This window comes from Squalius cephalus (genome assembly GCF_949319135.1).
Source record: "Squalius cephalus genome assembly, chromosome: 3".
NCBI classification, from domain to species: domain Eukaryota; kingdom Metazoa; phylum Chordata; class Actinopteri; order Cypriniformes; family Leuciscidae; genus Squalius; species Squalius cephalus.
The window spans coordinates 30,535,048-30,558,634 of NC_137124.1; the positions used below are offsets into that span (position 1 = coordinate 30,535,048).

At 37.7% G+C, this 23,587-nt stretch overlaps 1 protein-coding gene across 1 annotated transcript in view; it reads right to left on the bottom strand.

Annotated features, from left to right (window-relative positions):
- Positions 1-22,907, bottom strand: part of cdh11 (cadherin 11, type 2, OB-cadherin (osteoblast)) — a 58,341-nt gene extending 35,434 nt beyond the window's left edge. Inside the window, exon 1 of the mRNA XM_079867076.1 lies at positions 22,387-22,907. The gene's annotated coding sequence lies outside the window, so the exon portion shown is untranslated. The remainder of the gene's footprint in view (positions 1-22,386) is intronic.
- Positions 22,908-23,587: the final 680 nt, after the last annotated feature.

Consider the following 23,587-nt stretch of genomic DNA (forward strand, 5'->3'; position numbering starts at 1 on the left):
TTAAAGTTCGGTGGATAGGGGGAGCGGAGCGGAGAGAAGCGGCGCGGGCGCTCTGCTCATCGCGGAGTGTCACACTCTACCCCATGATGCAGAGCCGGCTGAGAATAAAAACAGAGAAGTTGCCAATGAGAAGGACTTTTTTCTTTTGAAATTGATACTATTTTTCATAATAAAGAGCATAAAAGAAATACCTGTTATGTCCTCCATAGTATAACTTTATGTCTACATATTTAGGATACAGATATTGTCTACAGATATTGGGTTCTGCCCAAAGTCAAGCAACATAAAAGTAACGTAAAAGTAACGAGTAACGTAAAAAGTTACTTTCCAAAGGGGGTAACTAAGTAAAGTAACGGATTACTTTTTTTAAAAAAGTAACGAGTAACGAGCAAACACTACTTTTTAAAAGTAACTTCCCCAACACTGCTAATCAACAATATAATTAGGCTGGTTTCACATTCAACATTAGAACACTATTTCATTTTTATACATAAGATGTGTTTAATACAAACTATGTGGAGCACAGAGAATTGGAACAGAATGTGTTTTTAGATGTTGGACTTTTTTTAAAATATGCATGCTGTCTGAATGTGTATGGTTGTGGTGGTGCTTTTGGGATGGAGAAGGTTTTACAAACTATGTTCTACAGTGCACATTCTATCAATTGCAGTTCTGGCACTCCCATCCCAACATACTGTACAATGCGACATAGGCCTACATTCACATCACATTTTTAGCAATAGTTTAGCATATTTTTTTTATATGCATTTTAAAGCCTTGCTAGTTAAACTTTTTGGTTTCACTTTGTTTTGATGGACCCTTTAACACATTCTGTTGACTATAAGACTCTCATTAGAGTGTCAGTAGAGTATTAGTAGACTTGTAGGGTTAGGGTTACAATAAGTTGACATGTAGTTGCAAAGTTACTTATAGTCAGTAGAATGTCTGTTGGGGGACCATCACAATAGAGTTAGCCGATATTAAAGGGATACTTCAAGATTTAGCATTAAGCTTTGTATTAGTAGAAAACCTGTATTATTTTCGAATTACTGTGCTTTCCACCCTCATATCCCCCTTAGATGAGAGATTTATGTATTTTTTGTCTGGAAAAAATCCTCCGATGACGCAAAAATTATGATTTTTTTTTGCCAGAGGCTAAAGACTACAGCCAGTAGGAGGAGCTTTTCCACACGTTTTCAACCCGCCCTTAGGAGGTGGGATCTCACTCACAGAATGTACACATAGTATCAGCCGTCTTTCTTTGGAAGCTTAGCTAACAGGCTCTTGTTCTGTGGAGAAAGCTGAGTAGTAAGAGAAAGCTAAGTAGTAGGGGTTACCATCCTCTTTTTCCCGGACATGTCCGGCCGTCGAGATCGTCCAAAATGTCCGGGATTTGGCTTTTGCTTTCTGCTGTCGCCATTCATTGTTTACATGCACACCTTTTGTTTCAATCTAACTGAATTCATTCCGATTGGTGAATCTGAATGTAGTGTTTACATGAATGCTAAACAAGTGATCGGTTGATGTGCGTTTTAATATTGCTAAGAAAATTCCCGCTCCTCCGTGAGAGATACGAGACCGGTGCGTCTCAGTAATCACGCCACCGGCCTCGCACCGTTCTCCCGCGGCCCTCAGCCTCGTCCTGCTCGCCACAGCAAACATAATGAATGGCGACTGTAGAACGCAAAAGCCGAATCCCGGACATTTTGGGCGATCTCGAAATCCCGGGCAAACTCGTCACGGAGACTCACTAGCAGCCTAGCCTTGTTGTTTTCAACTGCGCTCTCTTACCGGTAAGTGTGGCTTGGGAGTGGCCTCCTAGGGCAGCGAAGCAAGTGTATTCTGGGAGTTGTTGTCTTTCATCCACATGAGCCAAAAATACATTTTCTGGCTTTTCTCAGTCTAGAAAGCTCCAAATTCAAAAATAATTTCACATTTCTTCTACATAAATGACCTATTTTAAATACACATTCATCTTTCCAGAGGTGAAGTATCCCTTTAAGCAGACAGTCTACTAATACTCTAATGAGAGTTAGTTTACATGTAGTTGCAAAGCTACTTATAGTCAACAGAATGTTCAAAAGGGACGATCAAAATAAAGTATTACCAACTTTTTATTTGCACGCTGAGGGTTAGTTCACCCAAAAATGAAAATTCTGTCAGTAATTACTCACCCTCATGTTGTTCCAACCGCGTAAGACCTTCGTTCATCTTCGGAACATAAATTAAGATATATTTGATTAAATCTGAGAGTTGTCTCACTCCTCCATAGGCTGCTAGGTGACCGAAACTTGCTGGCCCAGAAAAGTTATTAAAGAGATCGTTAATATAGTCCAAGTGACTACAGTGGCTTAATCTTAAGTATATCAAGCGACGAGAATACTTTTTGTGCGCAAAAACAAACAAAAATAACGACTTTATTCCACTATTCATTTCCTTCTCTCTGGGCCTCGTAGTGTTTTTGCGCTGCGCGTCTGTGTTGCACGTCAACACGCATCACACACCATGACCAGCTTCGGCCAATTGTGAGCTTACGTGGTGACGTGTAACACAGACGCGCTACGCAAAACACTACGTGAACCAACTAGAGGCCCAGAGAGAAGGAAATGAAAAGTGGAATAAAGTCGTTATTTTTGTTTGTTTTTGCGCACAAAAAGTATTCTCGTCGCTTGATATACTTAAGATTAAGCCACTGTAGTCACTTGGACTATATTAACGATCTCTTTAATAACTTTTCTGGGCCAGCAAGTTTCGGTCACCTAGCAGCCTATGGAGAGGTGATCCAGCACTCAGATTTCATCAAAAATATCTTAATTTATGTTCCGAAGATGAACGAAGGTCTTACGCGGTTGGAACAACATGAGGGTGAGTAATTACTGACATAATTTTCATTTTGGGGTGAACTAACCCTATAAGCTTTTCTGAGCATGCACACTAAATGCCTGTCACACAGCCCGATAACTGAACTAAATTCTCTTTCACATCTTATTGCGCTTAAACAGTCAAATACACACAGGTTTACATAAACAAACAAAACAAACAAAAGTCTATATATATTTTAAATGAATGTAAACAGTTTGACGGATGTGTGTCAGTAGTATATGTACAACAGGTCTTGATGTGACATCAGCCTAATAAACCTGCAGCTGTCTGTCATGTCATTAATGTTAATCAAACAACAAAATACGTAGAGAAAATAACTCACTGCTCTTGACTGAATATCTTCTATAGCTTTAAGAAGCAGTGTATATTTAATTGATTCAGTGAAGTCTATGTAGTTTTATTTTCACATTTGTTTATTAAATTTCTTACTTGAATGCTACTGTTACAGTAAATACACCTACTGTAGCTGAAAATATGAATGCACTGTTTATTTAATTTGTTATATTGTAATTGTCCTATTATTTGTAATGTGCATTTTTGTTCATAAAACAAAATAATAAAATGCATAAAAAAAAAAACATATAAACAAATTGTAGAATTGATAGGCAGAATTGATAGATAAATGAATATATCAGGGGGTTTCTAATTTGATGATGCCACGGACCCCCCAAATATGTTCCCCTTTCGAGGGACTCCATTCCTAAAATATAAAAGCCAGTCAGATGTGTATATATGGACCCATTTATAAAATAAAATAATAATATTATAAATATGTGTAAAATATTATCTGGAAATTATGTACTTTCTATTAAATTTCTATTAAAAATTCTATACATTTTTACATCATATTTATCTTGTTTCTAATAACTTTTTTATTATTATTAGAATACGTTATTTTTAAACATGAATGAATCAACTTTAAAAAAAACCAGACTAGACCATTATTTGATTATTGTGATTTCAAATCTCTCCATGCGACCACGTGTATTGCTAAAAGAAAATTATGTTTTTTATTAGTCACTGCAGAACTCAATTTGAAAAAAAAAAGTAAAATGTGGACTCATATCCCCAAAGCTTTGATCCAGATGTTTGTCTATATTTGCAAATGCAAGTAGAAAGAAAACTGCCAGCATATATATATCCAATCACAGCCCATTGAGTTTTGCTGTTCCCCAGCTGCAAGACTGCAAATCTTAAGGCATGAGAAGGGTAATTAACAGCCTAGTCGTGAAGCCTGGCAGAGCAAGTTATCCTCATAATTACAGCGAATAGGACCTCAGATCAGCCGTCAGCTTGAAAAAAAAAAAAAAAATGCTCTAGCTCTCCTTCACATAAACATGAAGACCTGCCAAAAAAATAACTGAGGTACACATTTCAAATAGAGGTGTCTATTTAACTAAACATAGACCGTGTGTGTGTGTGTGTGTGTGTGTGTGCATCTGAAACCTCAGTTATGTTCTGTATTGATGAACTGCATTTTTATCTTGTGTGGTACAGTCCAACCTCAGCGAATCAGGACAAAGGATAGAATTGGGTTTGGGCAAACATGGAGCACGGGTGGACAGATTAGACTTGTTTACGGGGTAAATATGCAGGTCACAGCTGTGTGGAGCCGGTGCCGCACAGTCTTCATCTTTGCTACACGTGACAGAGGAGTCCTGCCAGACACTACTGTTATTTGTGGCAGAGATGTTAGACGGAACTAAATGACTCATTCTCAAAGCTCTGTGTTTTCAGGAATTGTGAGGATAGAGTGAATAGATTTGAGATGCACCCAGTATTATTCACCTTCTGTCTTCGTGAATTTGACATATTTTGTTATCGCTGTCCAATTACAACCATTCAAAACGGTCTGTTCTGAATAGCAATGACCACAAATGTCCCTTAGACCAAAACACAACAAGTGGACATCGTGTAAAAATTCTAAATATGACAAAACGCACAATAAAAAGCATGGATTTGCAGAGAGACAGAACACTCATCGTCTGGGCTTGATTCCCAGCACTTCAAACCAGACATGGGGAACAAACTGCATACATAAGAATCCTCAAACACCATGCATGGCGCCCAATACAGGCAGCACAAAAAAACAATATCTGCTACCCAATCTCCCAGAGACTTGAGGAACAATCAAAAGCTTCTTAAACACAAGCACGGCCGGCGCTTCTGATTGGCTGTTTATGTGTATTTGTGTAAGAGAGGAGAGGAACAAAATGTGCAGACTACTTCACTCTGCTTTTCTGTTGGGAAATATGGACACAATTAAATTAGCAATCTAAAGACAGAGACAAAAACATTGTTTCAACAGCAGAGAGAAAAAAGTCAAACAGCGAGGTCACCATATCAAACCGTCTCACTCGCCTCTATTCACCTCTAACAATACATATATTTAGTGAACTGTTGATAAGACATTTTCAAAGTTGAGCCATATTCTAGCTTTTACGCTTCTTGTATGGGAGACATCAGTGGAGTGAAATGAGTGGCTGATGAATGGCTATCCTCTTTTCACAGCTAGTCATCTATTCTGGATTTTCATTTCTTTTCCAGGCTATTTTTTCCTCCTCAAGAGGAACCTCAAGTGAGGGTTCAGTCCAAGTAATGACTTTGTCCCTGAAGCCTCCAAGCCGAAGCATCATCACAAACAGCGTAAAAACTTTTGTCTATGCATGTCTCTGTGTGTGAGTACCACAACATGAGGTCAAAAAACGAGACTGTGATCGCATTGGTAATATATGTAAAAGTGGAGAGTCGCAGAAGCTTAAGGAAAGCATGGGTCAATGGAATGCTGATATTCCTGGCACCACTTCTCTCTCGAGGGTGATGTTTATGGATAAGCTCTTGAATATGTATTCCACAGATTATGAGATGTGCCTCAGAATGACTGTCCTTTATTTCCCCCGAAAAAGGTCACTGACCCTCCGTTGCCGGCGATCAACTGACTCGAGGCCAAATTAAATCACTCCACTTTTCCTCCTTGACTGTCATTTATTTTGAAGAAGAGGCTCCTAGTGCATCGTATTACCTGTACGAAAACCTGCAATTGAGGGAAATTCAATATGCTTTCAACATGCATTTAGCCTCTGCGGGACTGGTGTCAGATTTGCTATTGTGTATATCTGATAAAAAAAGCAATGTTTCTCCCGGTATGCTCATCGAATTATTGCAGTTCCACCTATCTGACCCTAATTTTGTAAATCATTAGGTTTTTATTATTTGTCTATAGTTCTTCACATCAAACTGCAAATTATTTTCTCCACTCTGGTGCTTTCTAATAGGATTTGTGCAGCAGCATATTTGATTGTAGTAATCTATTTACAGAAATCTTTAAAAATGAAGAGAGCTGGAGAACAAGCTGTGAAAATTGTAAATTGCTATTAAATGGGGCTTTGTGCCTGCACGTCATTGATGCCCTGTTTGTGTAGCCGAGGTGCATTCTCATAAAATCATCATTAATAGAAAATACGGCCATGCAACGAGCCCATTGATACATGGGAGATAAACCAATATTTAGATAGGCTGGGAGATAAGTAAAGGACGCTTGAAAAACTATCTGTCTTCAAGCCGAAACAAGCATTAGTAATGAGATAAGCCTGAAGGTAGTCTGCTACGTTTTTAATTCCTGAACTTTTTGGGATAATAATGTAGCAGTCAATATAAGCCTTGTGATTAATTAGCACTTGAACTTTCATGCTAGCAGTGCATTATGGGTGCCGGGAGCTAAACGAAAGAAACATCATCTCACAGAGATAAGGCATCACCCCTTTCCTTATGATAAGAACGTACTATTTTTCTTCTTTCCTTGGTCGTTGTCATTGGAAAGTGACCTATAGAATACACTTTTTTTTATTTATTTACAGAGTTATTTATTCTTTTTGCTCTATTTCTTTCAGCACTCAAAAGCTGTGAGCAGCTGAATGGTTATCTTGATAAGAGTAGGCCCTGAGCTGCATGCATTGTGACAGCCTCCAATGAATATCAAGTGACGTGCGTCACAGTCTGCAGCCATTCCGGAGGGGATAAAAACGCTTCCATTATAATCGCCGCCTCCTTTTAAACAGCCATTACCTTGGGGCGCAGTAGCCAGAGGTGAGGTAGGGGCGCTGACATACACCCACTGTCGCCCGCCAAATTAAAAGAGGCTCTGGCCTGCGTTCGTGAATACTAAATGCATCCTGGAATGCCCAATGTGGATTTGAGTCATTCGCTCGGACGGCCTGAGGAGAACGGAATCCCTCCACAACCTCCACAAAAAAAAAAACGAGAACGAAATCAATAAGCTTGAATTATCAATAAACACAGCTTTAAAAGGCAACACAAGTGTAAACAGTCACTGAAAAAGCTTGCTGGCCGGGCTGCTGAGAAAGAGATTTTTAGAGGACGATCTGGCTTCTGCATCTCACCCACTTATGGACGCTCCGCTAATCGGCAGCAGTTGAGCCTCATTCATCAAGGCAGTGGTTCTCACACCCCTCACTCCTGGGGGAGAGGCAGATGTCACTCCCGATGTGTGCTCCATACTGTGGCTAATGACTAAATCTGTCATTTTCGGCATTATAAAGGTTTCTGTTCTTTATGCGTACAATCTCCATCATGCTTGATTAGTTGTGGTATGCTAAGATTCAATGGCTTCCTGGTCCTTTTGCCCAGCAACTCTCCATCTTTCTTTTTCTCAGTCCTACTCTGATTTTCAGTTCGGTCTTTCAGTGGCTCTTCACTGTCATTCTTTTCACTCCGCAATCATTTGCCCAATTATTAGGCAGACTACAATATGGAATAATTCATGAAAATGAATTATTCCAGTGGTTTAATGAAAGTGAGCCTAGACTCGCATACTCTGACTGTATAGACACAGTAATCTTCCATAGTTACGGTAAGAAGTCAGTGATAATGAGAGAATATATTACACTGAACACATTGTGTGTAACCTAAAATATAATACACTATTGGGGAAGCTACTTTGAAACAGTATATTGCAAAGATATAATTAGCAGATATACTAAACCCTTTTTATTAAAAAAAAGTTTTGATTTCTTACAAAAAGTAGCTAACTACAATGAAGATTAGCTGCTTAGCTTACCGTTTTTTTCCTGTGAAAACTGTGATACATGTTACATATGTTACACGATTGCATGCTACATGATACATGTCCGGATTCATGTCAGGATTCATTGATGTACAGCATTTATTTACAAAATAAATATTTTGTAACATTATAAATGTATTTACTGTCACTTTTGATCAATTTAATGCATCCTTGCTGATTAAAGTTGTCTTTAAAAAATAAAAAAAAAAAAAAAAAATGTTCCCAAACATTTGAACAGTAGTTTATATTAATATGTACTAATATTAATATAAATAAAGTAATATAATATAATATAAACCTAGTGAAAAATAAATATACTAAAATGTATTTGAAATACATTTATTTTACGCTGAGTATAATACAAATACATTTGCATATTGATATACTTTATATAAATATCCTATTATATAAATAATGCTGAGGTCCAACTAAATATATACTTAAGTATATTTGATTGTGCTAAAGTAGAACTATTGCAAGTATACTTTAGGTTCACTTTCATACTATTCTTAATAGTAGTGATTAACACTAAGTACTAAACACATTTTGGGCTTAATATTAAGAAATGTGCATTGTGCAGTAAAGGAGTACTCCACATAAAGTTTAATTATAATATTTATATCAGTCTCAAGCGATTGGTCAGTAAATATGTTAATATATTTGTAAAATACTTAATATGAAATAAATGTATTTTAAATACATTTTGGTATAGTTTTTTTTTTTTTTTTTTCACTAGGGAAGTTTACTTGTATACTAATATAACAGATTCAAACTAAGCATATTGCCTCAAAAATATGTAACAGGAGTTAAAATGAATCATTTAATTGCACAGTGATTTGTTTAAATGAACTGATTCACTATAATTCAGACTTCTCAATGATATGCAACAGAGGACAGTGCTTGTTTGAGTTTTGCCTCAGATCATTCTTCTCCAGAGCTGTGGGCATGATAAAATATGATGAAAAATACAGTGATGTGTTTTTCAACAATACACCGAATGGTAAAACAGTTCCTTGTTAATGTTTTGAAAAGAGCTGAGCGATTGTCATATTACTGAAAAATTGAGTTTGTAGAATCACAATTTTTAGCCAATTACTGACTAACACTGAATACACATTTGTGCAGTTTTATTTACCTCTCCCTCTCATACAAAGTCTTCACCTGCAGCTCTGAAATATGGTAAGTTCATAGGCCTACATTTTTTCAAGGGGTGCACAAACTCTATGCATTTCTCCACAGATTTAAGTGTCTTTTTAAAATTGTATCCCTGATCTCAGTGAGGTGCCACTAGCCAGTCATAATCTGTTATTGTGTGCCTGAAACCATGTGTGATTAATTTCTCTTTTAAATGAACCGTCCAGCCCGCTTTGGCATTGGGGCCATGATGGAGCCGCACTATAAATGGTTTATATCATGGCTTTTGTCAAGCTCCTTTCCCCCGCAGCCTCGCTCAGTAATTGAAAAGCCACCTCCGACGGAGGGACTGAGCGACTGTGTTTGTAGAATACAGACGACAGGGACCGGGGGAAAATGGTCCGAGTGGGTCTTACCACCTCAGTGTGAATAGCTACCCAACAGGATTTCCAGGGACACCTGCACTGACCCATAATGACCCACCGGGCACCCTCCATCCAAGCAATAACGTTTTCTGTTCAGTCTGGACGGGAGGTGGAATAACTGGATGACGGAATGAATACCAATGTTAATAATGTAGCTCTCGTCGAGCTTTGTGTTAGTATCAGATGTGTTCATTGTGAATTTGATTTAATCTCAGAGGTGACTATATCTGTCAGCGTGGCCTCAACAGGCATGGAAATCGCTCTCTTTTTCGTCCCTCTCTCTCTGTTCTTAGCCTCAGGATTTGCTTCGCTTGCATACAGAAGGGTTGTGATAAATGATAGCATCTGCCTGCCTTCTTCACCACCTGCATTTAGAAATGTCTTATGGGTGCTCACTAGGAAAAGGCTAGCACTGCTGTGCAAACCGCACATTGGAGAGAAAAAAAAATACATTTTAAGAAAAAAAATATAGACTTCACATAACATCTTTCATCACAGTGTTTTGAATGCATAACTGCAATAATATTCTTTCTTAGGCTCACTAAGGCTGCATTTATTTGATCAAAAATACATTGTAATAGTATTACGATTAAAAACATTTGTTTCCTGTGATGATACGCTGAATTTTACTCATTACTCCAGTCTTCAGTGTAACATGATCCTTCAGAAATCATTAATATGCTGATTTGGTGCTTAAAAAAAACACACAAAAAAAAAAAAAACACTGGAAACAGTGATTTCTTTTTCATGATTCTTTGAAGATCAGACAGTTCAGAAGAACATTATGTATCTGACTTAGACATTTTTTGAAACAGTAAAATCTTTAGTGTAATTTTTGAGCAATCTAGTGCACACTTTTTGTGCACACACACACACAAAAAAAAATCTTACACTTTTAAACGATGTTGTGAATATAATAATAATAACTGTATTTTTATATAGCACCTTTAAAGTTAATTTCTCAAGAGAACAAGAAAATATTTCAAACAAAAATTGATATGCATAATAAGAGAATAAAATAAAATAAAATCTAGCCTAAAAACATATGTCTTAAGATTTAAATAAATTATAAACATGGCAGCTTTAAAACCCTTCTTTTCGTGGTTTACCATGTGGGTCGCATCAGGAAAGATTAGTGTTTATAGAGTGATCAGATAGAAAAATGTTACCATGATTATCATTTATCACTGATCTTAATACCAGGTCTGAACATTTTCTGTGTAGCTGCTTTGAAACCACACACATTGTTTAAAACACTGCACACATAATGCTTGACTTGACCTAAAATTCAGGTAAAAAACAAAACAAAACAAAAAAACGTCTGTAACCCAGAATTACTGCCTTCTCTATCAATCCCCCACTTCCAGTGACAATACGCTGTGCCCCAAATAACCCTAAGAAGCAGAAAAACACCTCCAAGTTAAGAACTTATAGAATCGTCAGCTTTCATGCCACTCAAAATCTCCCATTTCCGCTGCTTCAAATGCTGCTCGGAGCAGTGCTTTTGAAATCCCCTATTTGGTGACGCACATGCCTCTATTCTGTGTTAAGACACTTCTGAGAAACAATGCACACTCACTGGCTCATCCGGATCTGTCCCCGTGTAAATCACAGCAGAGTTCGGCACTAAAAGCATTGCAAATTCTTTGGTTCTTAAATTTCAGCAGCTACAGTTCTGATCAAAGCATGAATGAGAGAAGCAGAATAAAGAAATTAGTCGAGTCGAATTACTTTAGTATATGTTTCTTAATTTCAGTCGATACGATATAATTCCGATATCGATATGACAAATATAAAAGCCTCAGAATAAGTGCCAAGAATGCCCACAATGGGTGTCTGTACCTACAAACTTCTGAAAAATGAATTTGCCAAGTCTATGAAACCTCCTCCTATAAAACTATATCATATTTTATAAAATAAAAAAGGTACAAATAAATTAATGTTCACCTTTTATTTGTATTTAGCCTTCATCCAAACAAGAAATGTGAAATCATTGTCAACTAAACAAGACTCTCAACTTATTAATATTAATATCTTGACATTTTAAACTATAAAATAGGCTGATTATATTATTCTTATAGATTGAAACAAAATAGCTTCAGCCAGGATAAAGAATATGAAAAGTGCTCAGAGTTGCTGCAGAAAACAGAAAAAGAGTGATCAACAACAAAAACACAAGTTGCTGGGGCAAGGACATTGTTGAGTGTTTATGAAACCCTGAATTCATTCCAATTGATCAATCTGAATGTGGTGTTTACATGAACGCTAAACAAGTGATCGGGTTGATGTGCCCACTTCAAATCGGAATATACATTTTTGACATACGCTCACTGCACAAAAGAGTTTCCCGATGTTTGCGCATAATAACCATTCTCCTACATTTGTTCTTTATTTGTTTTAAACAGCAGACCTAATATTTATCCGTTTCTGGTCATAATTTGGAGACAGTGAGCATGAACCGCTGTGCCGTGCTGCAGTAAAAATGCCCCCCCCCCCCACCCCACGCCCAAAACCACACGTCTGTGGATGAGAATCGGAAACTAGGACTGGTGGGACGTTGTCCTGCTCCACTTCACAGACGCGGAATGAAAGAAGAATTTCAGAATGCCGGGAAACTCATTTATATGACACTATTCAACAAGAAGAACAACTCGTTTCGTGCGTCATTACGCTATTCTACGTCATTGCACATGCGCATTCCTTTCAGTTTCGGTTGTCAATATGATCAAGTGTTTACATGTTCTCTCAATCAGATTAGAAAAGAAATGAACCACCAATTTTATTCGGATCAAACTCAATCTGATCGATTAAGGTGTTTACATGAAGGCTTTGCAGTCTGATTAAGCCGTCAATACGATTACTAATGGATTATTTGGGTTACATGTAAAGTGCCAGTGACAAATGCTGTATAATGTATATTGAAATATCGGAAATGTGTTTAAAAATCATATCACCATTATTGAAAAAAATTATATCGCGATTTATATTGATATTGAATTATTGTCCAGCCCTAAGTATATGTAAGGTATGTAACAACAAGTCTGTAACAACTGACATAACATCAAGAAGTGTATGATGCAATTATTAAGCAACTGATATTATACTCTCTAGGCAGCACAGTCAGTGCTTTAGGACTTCAATACACACATTCCCGACTGTTACCATGGAGAGTCATTCAAATACAGACAGCTGTCAGGTCAACAATCACGCGAGTGGGCATCAAAGAAAAGATGGTTTGCTCTAGGGTGAGAGGAGCATACAGAAGGTGAATGGGCGAATGGCAAAAGAAGAAAAGGACTGCGCGGATGGGAACAGGTCTTTCTGGCATAAAATGAAAGACAGTGTTTTACATGACAGTTGAAGGAAGTACAGCTTGTTTGCTCTTCGTGGGAGTGGTGGGATTTGTATGGAGGGTGGTCTCTAGTTTAGCCCCCCCCGTCCCGTACACCGCACTGTCCTGGTCGCTCAGCAGGGGCCGGGCTCCTCCATTACAAGTCGGTTCGGGTTTACGACCCAAGGCTAACTGTCATGTTAATGAACGCCTTGCTGGCCTTCACGAGCCCTGTGTCCTTGTGGAAGTGACAAGCAGTGTACAACCCTTTACCGTTCTCACTGAAAAGGCCATTACTTCCCTTCTCCTCTAACAGTTGTAGTGCTAATGTTCAACAGCCTAATTAGAAAGGGAAGCGGCTGCTTTCCTAAAAAGACTGTCCACCCATGGGCCACCCACAATGTCAGGCAGCTGGAAATTATTTCTGCCTTCACTGTAACCTACAAAGCCCAGCAAACAGGGGTCAACAGGATGTGGACACCCCTGCATTAAATTATAACAATTAAAACCTTAGGCTGGACGAGTCCCTGAGGCCCCAAACTATTTACTGCAGAGCTTGTCCGTGACAGAAAGAGGTCTAAAAAGAGCTTTCCTGACACAACAGAATTTACAGAGGTGTGAAATTAAGTGCAATTTGGCATTACAGTGATTCAGCCAAACCTAATGCCTTAATGCATTTTCCTATTGCGAGAGTGAAGAATGATTCAGAAAGGATATAAGCAATGGAAAAGCTGTTGCATCAAAGACAAACAGCCCCACAAATGGAATGACAATGTCTGCGCTACAGAGGTAGCACTGCAACGCTGACAGATTCCTGAGGGTGCTGCTGGCTCCAGGAGTGTGAATGAGTTTACTGATGCAAACACACATTGACAGGCACTAAACAAAAATGGGCCACTAGATGGAGGGACAAACTCCCTTTCTGGTGTATTCGGTTTTCATGTTTTTTATTCATTTATATATATATATATATATATATATATATATATATATATATATATATATATATATTCTAATTTCATTTATTTTTTTGGTTAGTTTTACAGAAAACATTCAAATACTCCAAATAACTGGCAATCAAATGTTATGTATCAAATATATTAAGGTGAGTGAGTATGTGTTAGTTGAATAATCTCTGAAAAATCTCATTTATTTTACAGGTTTCAAATTATCAGAGAGAAAATGTATAAACATTAACTTAGAATTTATAAAGTTAAAAAAAGAGAACCATACCCTACTAGTCATCTTTTTCATAGGAAATGTATTATTATATTCATCAATTACTAACTTTTTTTACTTTTTGCTGGAGCCACATTTAAGATTGAAAGGTGAAGTACAAAAAGTTGAAATTCGTCTGCAGATTTACAGATAAGCAGGATACATTTTCTTGCATACTAAGAATTAATGGTCCTTACAGTTTATTTTTTATCTGAACTTAGATCATGCAATTAATTTATTAAGTATATCTGTACATGTTATCATGTAGAAAGTTTTTTTTTTTTTTTTTTTACTATTGATTTAGTAACATTATGTAAATGTTTCAGAAAAAAAAATCATGGAGCTTAAGATGAAAAAATACAATTTAAATAATTTTATTTGATATTTGTACGGGCTGTTGTTGGCATGATTTCCATATCATCTTCATTTTCTCAATGTGTCTATAACCCTTGAGCACTTGTGAAAACTTTGTGCTTTGAGGCTGGTTGAGGTTAGACGCTGGTCAGTTTGAAGCGTCTGCCTCCTGGTCTTGATCTCGCCGGCAAGGCTGAAGACTGAATCCGCCATTGTGGCTGCCTGATAAAGAGATTAGGGCACTGTGAAAGGAGGCGGGACAGCATCGGCGTGCATCTGAGATGCTTAGCTGAAAGGCCCATTGTAGGTCCAGTACACATCCTGCCTTCCCAGAGTACTTGACAACCAAAACAGCCAACAACAGAATTCCTGTGTCAAACAAAACGCTCCTTGTCTACCCAAAGGTTTATCTGCCTCATTTACAAATGTATGCCTTTGTGACCAAACCGCTTCCCCTTAACCCAGCCACTAGAAGCAGAACTAAATAAATTATTCACTCATTCCATGCTATTTTTGTTGATCTCAAGGTTAAAAACGAAAATGACACAAATAACGTTTCGAGAGATGGGCTGACTGAATGCCCCTCTCTCTTTAAAACGTCAATAGGAAGGAAAAGCAGGATCCGAGAACATGTGCTGGGACTGTCCCACTACTCTTTTGAGCATTTTATTCTTTTTTTGACAAAAACAATTTGATTAGCATATCAAGTCAAAAGAGTTTTGGAACACCAGATGTTCCAACCCAATTGAGTTCATACATATTTTTCTTTCTTTCTTTCTTTCTTTCTTTCTTTCTTTCTTTCTTTCTTTCTTTCTTTCTTTCTTTCTTTCTTTCTTTTCTTTTTCTTTCTTTCATTAAAAAAATCATCCTTGCTAATTTAGTTGCAATTTCCCTCTGAGGAAATGAGCTCTTCAGATAGTTAAATTTAGATAAATACATGTAATCAATCATGCATCTTGTCCTATTATAATTTTCTGAAGGAAGAAAAAAGCTAAGAGGTATAATAGAGAAACTAATATCATTTACATATCTTTTCAAGTCTTCAGATCCTGGCAGAGAAAGGGCCACATCACAGCCTGGATCTGGGGCCCTGCGATTGGCTAAAGTAAACAAAATTACTGATTACAAACCCCAGGGATTATTTTTGCATCATAATTCATTCGAGACAGATTTCCATCCAAAAGTTAATATGAGACCTTGGAGATCAAGGGTACAAAGCTATGAATGCCAAGGACAGCAGAAGGTTATCAGTGCCGCACTTGTTAACTCCCAAGCTCAATTTATCCTACTTATTATGTATAAACACAAAAATTGGGAGCCTTTATCCGCATACCTCGCCTGAAATATTGACCCACCAGGTTATTCAACAAATTCTTTTATCTTCCACATCATCTGTTCCATAAACCTAGTTTTCTCTCACCGTTTGGGAGTTGTTGTTACTCACAGCCTTTTCCACTGTTCTTTTGGTAACTGAGTTGTAATTGGCCTGCTTGTTATTCACTGTTGACAAAGCCCCAGTGCTGCTAGATTTGGACCTCTCGTTTTCTCTGAGTGAAGCAGCCAGACGCTAGTATTGTGGCCAGGTCTATAGAGAAGGCTGCCCATCAGATGGTCAGTGGAATGGAACATAGCCTGATTCTTCACACACCATTATGTCAGCTTATAGAGATTAAAGGGATGAATATGTTATCGAGGCCACCAAAATGGCCAGGATCGTACAAAACTGAAACACTAAGTTCGGGAGGTGATGAGTTGCGTCTTTCTTTCAAAAGAAATGACTGTGTCCTCAGGGTCCAAAAATAATAATAATAATAAACAAAAAGCTCTGTTCAAAAAGAAACATCCTGTGTGGCCATCCATAACCACACGTGTCAAATTCATTTTGTTTTGGAGGATTTGCTCCATGTCTTTCATCAGATAAGAAAAAAAGGGGAAGATGAGTGACAGAAAAAAAAGGCTGATGAGGTGGTAATATAACATGGAAAAAGCTCAGGCTTTGGCTGAGTGGAGGCCAGGGCTCTGAGATGAATTCTGACGAAGGTTGGCGGAGATAGAGGGAGCAAAAGAGTGGGCAGTGATGAAGAGAAATACGAGATGACTGACTGAGATAGACGGGGGAAAGTTCAGACTGTTTTCTCACAGCCCGTCTGACATTTACAGGGCCAGTTTGGAGGAAAGAAGCTGGAGGAAGCTCTTGACCTCCACTTCATTACAAGCCCAAAAGACCCTCCACCACATTAAATATTGAGAACAGGTGAGGCAGCTGCTCTGAGGAAATACAACAGAGTAAAAGGACAGCAAGCAATGAGAGAAGCACTGAACTGTGAGAACAGCACTCTCTCTCTCTCTCTCTCTCTCTCTCTCTCTCTCTCTCTCTCTCTCTCTCTCTCTCTCTCTCTCTCTCTCTCTCTCTCTCTCTCTCTCTACAGCAAACTCAAAATCCAATTTCATGCCTCATGTCTTAAAGTGAGCTAATTTTAAGAGATTTCCTTTTACTATTTTGTTTCTGCATTTCAACAATCTGCAGCAATATTCATTACCATTAAGTAGGAAACAATAAGCCACTTGAACGTTGCTACAAAAACCCATGTGATGGTGTGGCGCTTGCAAACCTTAAGAGACAACTAGCTACGGAGACAAATGCCAGACATTAGCCGCTGTCATCATGACTGCCATTCTCTGTCTTTTCTTTTTTGTTCTGGTAATTTCTAGGCTGGTGAGGCAACAAATAAACATTTAAAGACAGAAAAACACTGTGATTTACGCGCCCCACGCATTTAGAGACCCTCCAAAACACGTTATGCGAAATTACAACGATCAGGTTGTGTGTGTTCATCCCTATTGTTTCATTACATTCGAAGACTTAAATAGACAAAAGAACAATGAGTATATCAGGGGGAAGTTTAATTGCACAAAATCATACATTGCCTATAGCACAGTGATAGATAGGACAGAGTTGGAGTAAGTATTAGTGTATTATGCATATGCATCACCATATGCCACCCGATAATGAACCTAGAGCACTTAACGCTCTGATTGCAGGCTATGGTTGAACTATAAATTAAAAGATGTTAGTTCACTTTCAGAAGGATCACGAGGGGGGTATTATTTGTGATCCATTTGTGCCGGTGTGCTCTTTCTGATTGGTCTGCGAGAAATGCAGCCCATGCTCATTGTCTTCAGTGTCTTGAATATTAGTGTGAATGTGCATTGTGGCAACGCTGGGCTTAAACATGGGAAACCAGACAATTAGCTTTATTGCAGATGCAAAGAAGGAGTAATGGAGCATGTCATTGCAGATCAGTTCATCCTCCCACCCCTTTCCCATTCCAAAAGGAAGAGTTGTAAACCTGTGCAAACCCTTAGCAACACTAACCAGATGGCTGGTATCTGAACAAATAAGCTACTTGTTTACTTCCAGGGTTTCTTGGAAGGACAGGAAGAACTAATACATAAAAAATCATATTAATGCAACCACATGTTTTCACCTTTATGTGTAGTACGTTATGTGAGGACTTTTAAAGCTTACTTTATCTAACCCATCACGTGTGCTTTATTATTGGTATTACGACTTGAATTCAAACTGAGAGGAAAAAAAGAGGGAGGGGGTGTTAAAGCACTTCTGTCTTAGGATGCATTACTGAAGAAAAGGTTACACGTCTCATGTCTAATTGCGTTGTGTGGAAATGGGTTCAGGATAATGTTATCTGCTGTTTTGCGGCCAAGCAAGTCTGAGAGAAGAATCAGGCCTATTACTGGCCATATACCCAAGTCACATCACTTATGACCAGTGCTTTCTTTCTAAAGGTCATCTCTTTGAGAATGCAGCCTGATTTGGTATTTTGGTTTAATTTCAGCAAAAATTATATTTCAAGAAGTTTTTTAATGACTAGGTCTATAGGATAAAATATCAATGGCAAAAATTACCATGTTTAAATATTAGTCAACAGATTTAATTTCACAGATATGACTGAATAGATGAAGAAAAAATATGTGCAATTAAAGCAAACACAAAACACATGTCAAACCATACAGATAATGGCAATCCTAAATGTACTAGCTTACCATTAACAATTCCATGCGTGAGTTAATACCACAAATACAAATAAAATCTGTGCTTGATAGTCCCTCAACAAAATAAAATATATAAAAAGTATTTGTAATAAATTAATTTAATGACTGCATTCTATTTTTCTGCATTTCAAAATAAATGCAAGCATGAGAACACCAATGGAATTTAATAATTTGTAAATATCTGCTGTACGTTCTCTACGTATTTTCATCCATAAAAGAATAAAGGATGCAACTGTCAAAGAAGGTTGAGTTACATCATGGTCTTCAAAGGCAAAGGTTAAAAAAAACAGTATTATGATATAGTGCTAGATCAAAGAATGGTCTTGACATCAGAAAAAAAAAAAGGATTTCCAAACTGCTTTGACAAAATCTACTTGGCTTGTCACACTCCAGGCTATCTAGAGTAAATGAAGAATATTAACAGTGAAGTAACAGTAAAACCAGCAAGCCATACCGTTGGCAGCAAATTCACAATGCATTCTTGATGTATTCATTCATAATCCAATGCCTTTTCAGAGCAGTACTATAAACTGGCTTCAGATTGCCAACATTTAGATAACATATCACACCAAATCTCATAAAACAAAAAACACCCAACTGCACCTGACACAATGTGGTTGCTCATCTCACACTGTTCATGTCAATTCTTCAATCCTCACAAATATCTGTATCACTAAGATCCTCTCAGGTGTTGTTCATTAGGCATTTTTTCCACAATCTCAACATCTCCCCACTGCATCAGTCGTGAGATCATGAATGGTGAGTTATGTTTGTCATTGCAAATGTAAAGTAAGGCATTAAAATAATAAAAGAAAGAAAAGAAAAGCACTCCTGCTCTAAAAGTTAGCATATAAAAGGGTGTATGATTTTCTGCTTTGCTAATTGCTCCTCATAAGGGTGAATGGATGTTTTGCAGCACCCACGCAGTGATTAGTGCAACCACGTTCAGCATGAAGGCTGCTTTGTATAAATGAAGCTATAATTCTCCACTGTGTCAAATACTCTATTAATAACTATTTGATGGGGAATTAAAAAAATAAAAAAATAAAAACCGTCCGCATCCAATTTATTCTCCTGTTGCCATATTTCATCCACCGTATTTCATAGTGGTAATTGTAGACTCTCTTCATGACTTTGTAAAAAACATTTCACAGTTGAAGATGAATATATATATATATATATGAAGAGTTCAGATGCAAAAGCCTCTAAGTGCCATCTGAGATTTTCTTCTAGAATGATCATTTTTATCAAGCTTGTATATTTAAGTTAAGTAATTTCACTTAAATGGCAATGAAAATTACCTATGAACTTAAATATACAAGCTTGATCAAAATTATCATTCTAGAAGAAAATTTCAGATGAAACTTAGAGGCTTTTGCATCTGAACTCTCCATATACTGTGGATATATATATATATATATATATATATATATATATATATATATATCATATATCAAATTAAGAAATTGTAGGCATGCTTGGCGTCTGCATGAGGGATGCCAAGAAATCCCTAAAAAAAAAAAACTTTATACAATAGAAAGTGTGGAGTTATCATACAGTACCAAGCCACCAGTCAGAAAAATGTATTTATGTGTTCCAAGGTCACTAACAGATGGCATGAGATTCCTGCACTGGAGACAGTTGGCACGAACAACTTGGTCCTGTCCAAGTGCTGGTATAATCATCATTATTCTGCGCGTGAGTAGAAACCACCACAATGAGACCAAACGGCCGAGGAGGCTGCCAGCAGAATCGGAAAGACTTTCTTCATGCATGAACATGACCGAATTTATAGGTGTGGAGATTAATTTACTTTTTTTTTTTTCCACCAAAGCCCAATTGATGTGCAAAAGCACTGTTTGTCTAATCGTAACTTCGCTTTTGCTTTTCAAAAGATCTGCTTTAATGAAACCTATAATTAAATGCTCCCTCACAGAATATGAACTGATCAGATGAGCGCCGAAAATCAGTTCTAGCTGAGGTATTCTTTTCTATAATTGAAAATTAAACTCAGTAAAAAAGGTCTCCCGGCCTTGTTTGGATGTGACTGGTGGTGGAAAAAAGGGCTCTTTGAGAAGCTTCACAAGTCACCATAACAAATGCCTTTATTTGTTGAAAATGACTGAGTCTCTTCCTCTATCGACCCGCAGTGATGTGGGACTGGAGCAGCGCAGCACCCAGCACAATGCAAGAGCAAGATACCGGGGCTTCATTTTTTCTCCCTGCACACAACTCCAAGGTGGTAATGTGACACCAAAGGTAACAGAAGCCACTGACTAGAAAGATGTTAATCCTGACAAAGTGCCACAGCATTAGCCAGAGCCTCTGCTAGATTGAATTCTGCATCCCTGGGGAGCATGAGCAACACAGACGGTGGCGCTCAATCTTTTTGAGTGGCCCTCCGAGACAAAACTGTGGTAAGCAAACTGGGCCAGGACTGAAAAGAACAACAGCACCCTCTATTGAATGCATGTGAGCATGCATGGTGTTCTTCAATCATCATCATCATCATCATCATCATTATTATTATTATTATTAAAATATTGTTGTTGTTGTTAAAAATAATAATAATACCCACACATGTATCTCTAAGTATTGGATTGCTGATAATAGGAAGATTGGACTTAGTCTTTGTTTAATATTTGTATACTTTCCATATCTCTTGTTAGGCCTAGATGTAACTGCCACAAAGTCACAGACATCTTGCAATCGTATACCTATCACATTGCATTGAGTCTGACAACACATTTATATATATATATATATATATATATATATATATATATATATATATATATATATATATATATATAATAAAAAAAAATCGAACCTAATTTACAAATGTAAAATCCTTAGCACTCCGATCCAATCACACACATACGCACTAATTCGCTTCACTGAATCACTCACTATCTTGACAAGTTCTGCGTGTCCTACAGAGCAATACAGAGCTGATATTGTTCATAACGGGTTTGTGTAATGATTCATGGTGTGATTCTCACAATGGGGGGTATATGACTGTTTTTATGCCCGGGGTTGTACTCTCTCACCACCCTCACGACTCCTCCATTCCCCGCCGTGAATGCTGGCGTGGTGGATTCACTCCAGCGACAGGCGACGCGCATTCCTTTCTACAAACCAAAAGCTCGTGACGGGGGAAAGCCTCATCACTTGTAGGCTAAAACCTAAATAAAAAATATATTCTTGAATAAATAAATTAATAAACAAACAGCGGACACCATGCATGCACTGTGCACTAGATGGAATCGGTATTCTGGATATTAGGCTATATTAGAGCTGCATGGAAAGTTGTTCACAGCACTCTCGATGATCGACAGACACAAATATCTTGCCAAAGTCACGAAAATAAATCAAATAGCCTAAACTAAGGTAATGACGACGTCGTATAACCACATAAAATAGAACTGGCCGGGTTTTTTTTTTTTTTTTTTTTTTTCCCTGCACTAGCTAATAGCCTATAGAATAAAACGTGATTTTATGATCATCTTTTTCCCTTTTTTTTTTTTTTTTTTTTGCTCAGTCTCAGTGGAACGCAATGCATCTCCACCACGTCATGCTCATTATCGTGAGGAGCAGCTAAAAACTAAAAGTTGAGCTTCTCGCTGAGCTCCATGGACCAACTGTCTACGAAAGCAAAACGCTCCTCTGATTGTCATCAGAAGCGCTCACATTTGCAACTGACTAAAGTGTGCATGGTTTACAATAGGTGTGCAGTCACTGCAAAAGAGCTGTCTACTGAGGGATGGAGAAAAGCTTAGGTGAGAACGGCTGACCCGTCCTCTCCATTCCTCTGAAGCCAGCTCTTGCAGTCCAGCGTTGATGTGATGCGCATTTCAGTCGTAAACACCATCATCACTTCCTACCTTTGAACACTTTCAGACACGACACCGGTTGTCCAGTGGTGGTCCCAACAGCGGCTAAACGCTGCCACTTCTTCTCTTTGACCAACAATCAACATCCAACAAGAGCAGTCTGTGTAGGCTATTAGCACTCCAGACGCAGGGTCCTCCTTGGAAAAGTCCTCTCCCAGAATTGAAGGAAAACGTAAAAGCCCGGTTGATTTCTTTCTTTTCTTTCCCCTTCTTCAAGTATCGAAGGCAACTGTTAAATGAAGACTGGTGAAATAAAACTGAGGTATGTCCACGATCAGTCAGGTGCAACTGTTCTGCGCGCACGTTCGCTCTGCTCCTCCAACAGCCGGAATGATGATGACCGGTGCGATGTAACGAAAGTAGGATGTGTGTGTCTTACTGCCGGTGACTGTGTCGAGTCAACCCTCCTTCTCTCCCTGCGTTTCCAGATGGAAGCAGTTTCTCATCTGTCCTGTCGCGCGGTCCCATCCGAAGCGAGCGGCCAACGCAACTGTTAAACCGGCCTCTAAAATCCTCCTCCAATCAAAACAGGCGGAGGAAAGCTGAGCCCCCACTGGGGATTGAAAAACCTCCTCGTCTCAATCAAAAAATAAATAAATAAAATAAAATAAAATAAAATAAAATAATATAAAAAGTGACACAATTCTCATTGAGAAATACAGCCGATAAAACGAATTAAGATCGTTTGGAAATACATAACAGCTATTAATCTCGCACTATCTCAAACCCTCTTTAGTTTGTTTTATTTAGTTGACAAGACAGCCATATGGAAAACCAGGGACTGCACATATTTTGTTTTGTTTCTGTAAGTTTACTTTTTTTTTTTTTTTTACCTATCTCTTTGATATAATATTTCCATATGTCTGATATGGTCAATAACTTAATTTTTTTAGTAACAAGATAGTCACGTTCTCCACTTTAATTAAAATGCAAATAAAACATTTGAATAAAAATAAAAACAAATAATATTAGCCTAGATAAAATATTGAATCAAATATTTTATCTTAATTATTAGTTGTTTTGTTTTTAACATATGTTTTGGGTGTTATTAAATTATATAACAAATAGCTATGGCTGTGACTTCTGATAGGTCAATATAACTTTAAAGCTGTTCTAAGAAACAAGCATGAAAGAAACACCTGTTAATATCATTGCACAATGTCTGTTATTTATCTCGTATAACAGTAAATTA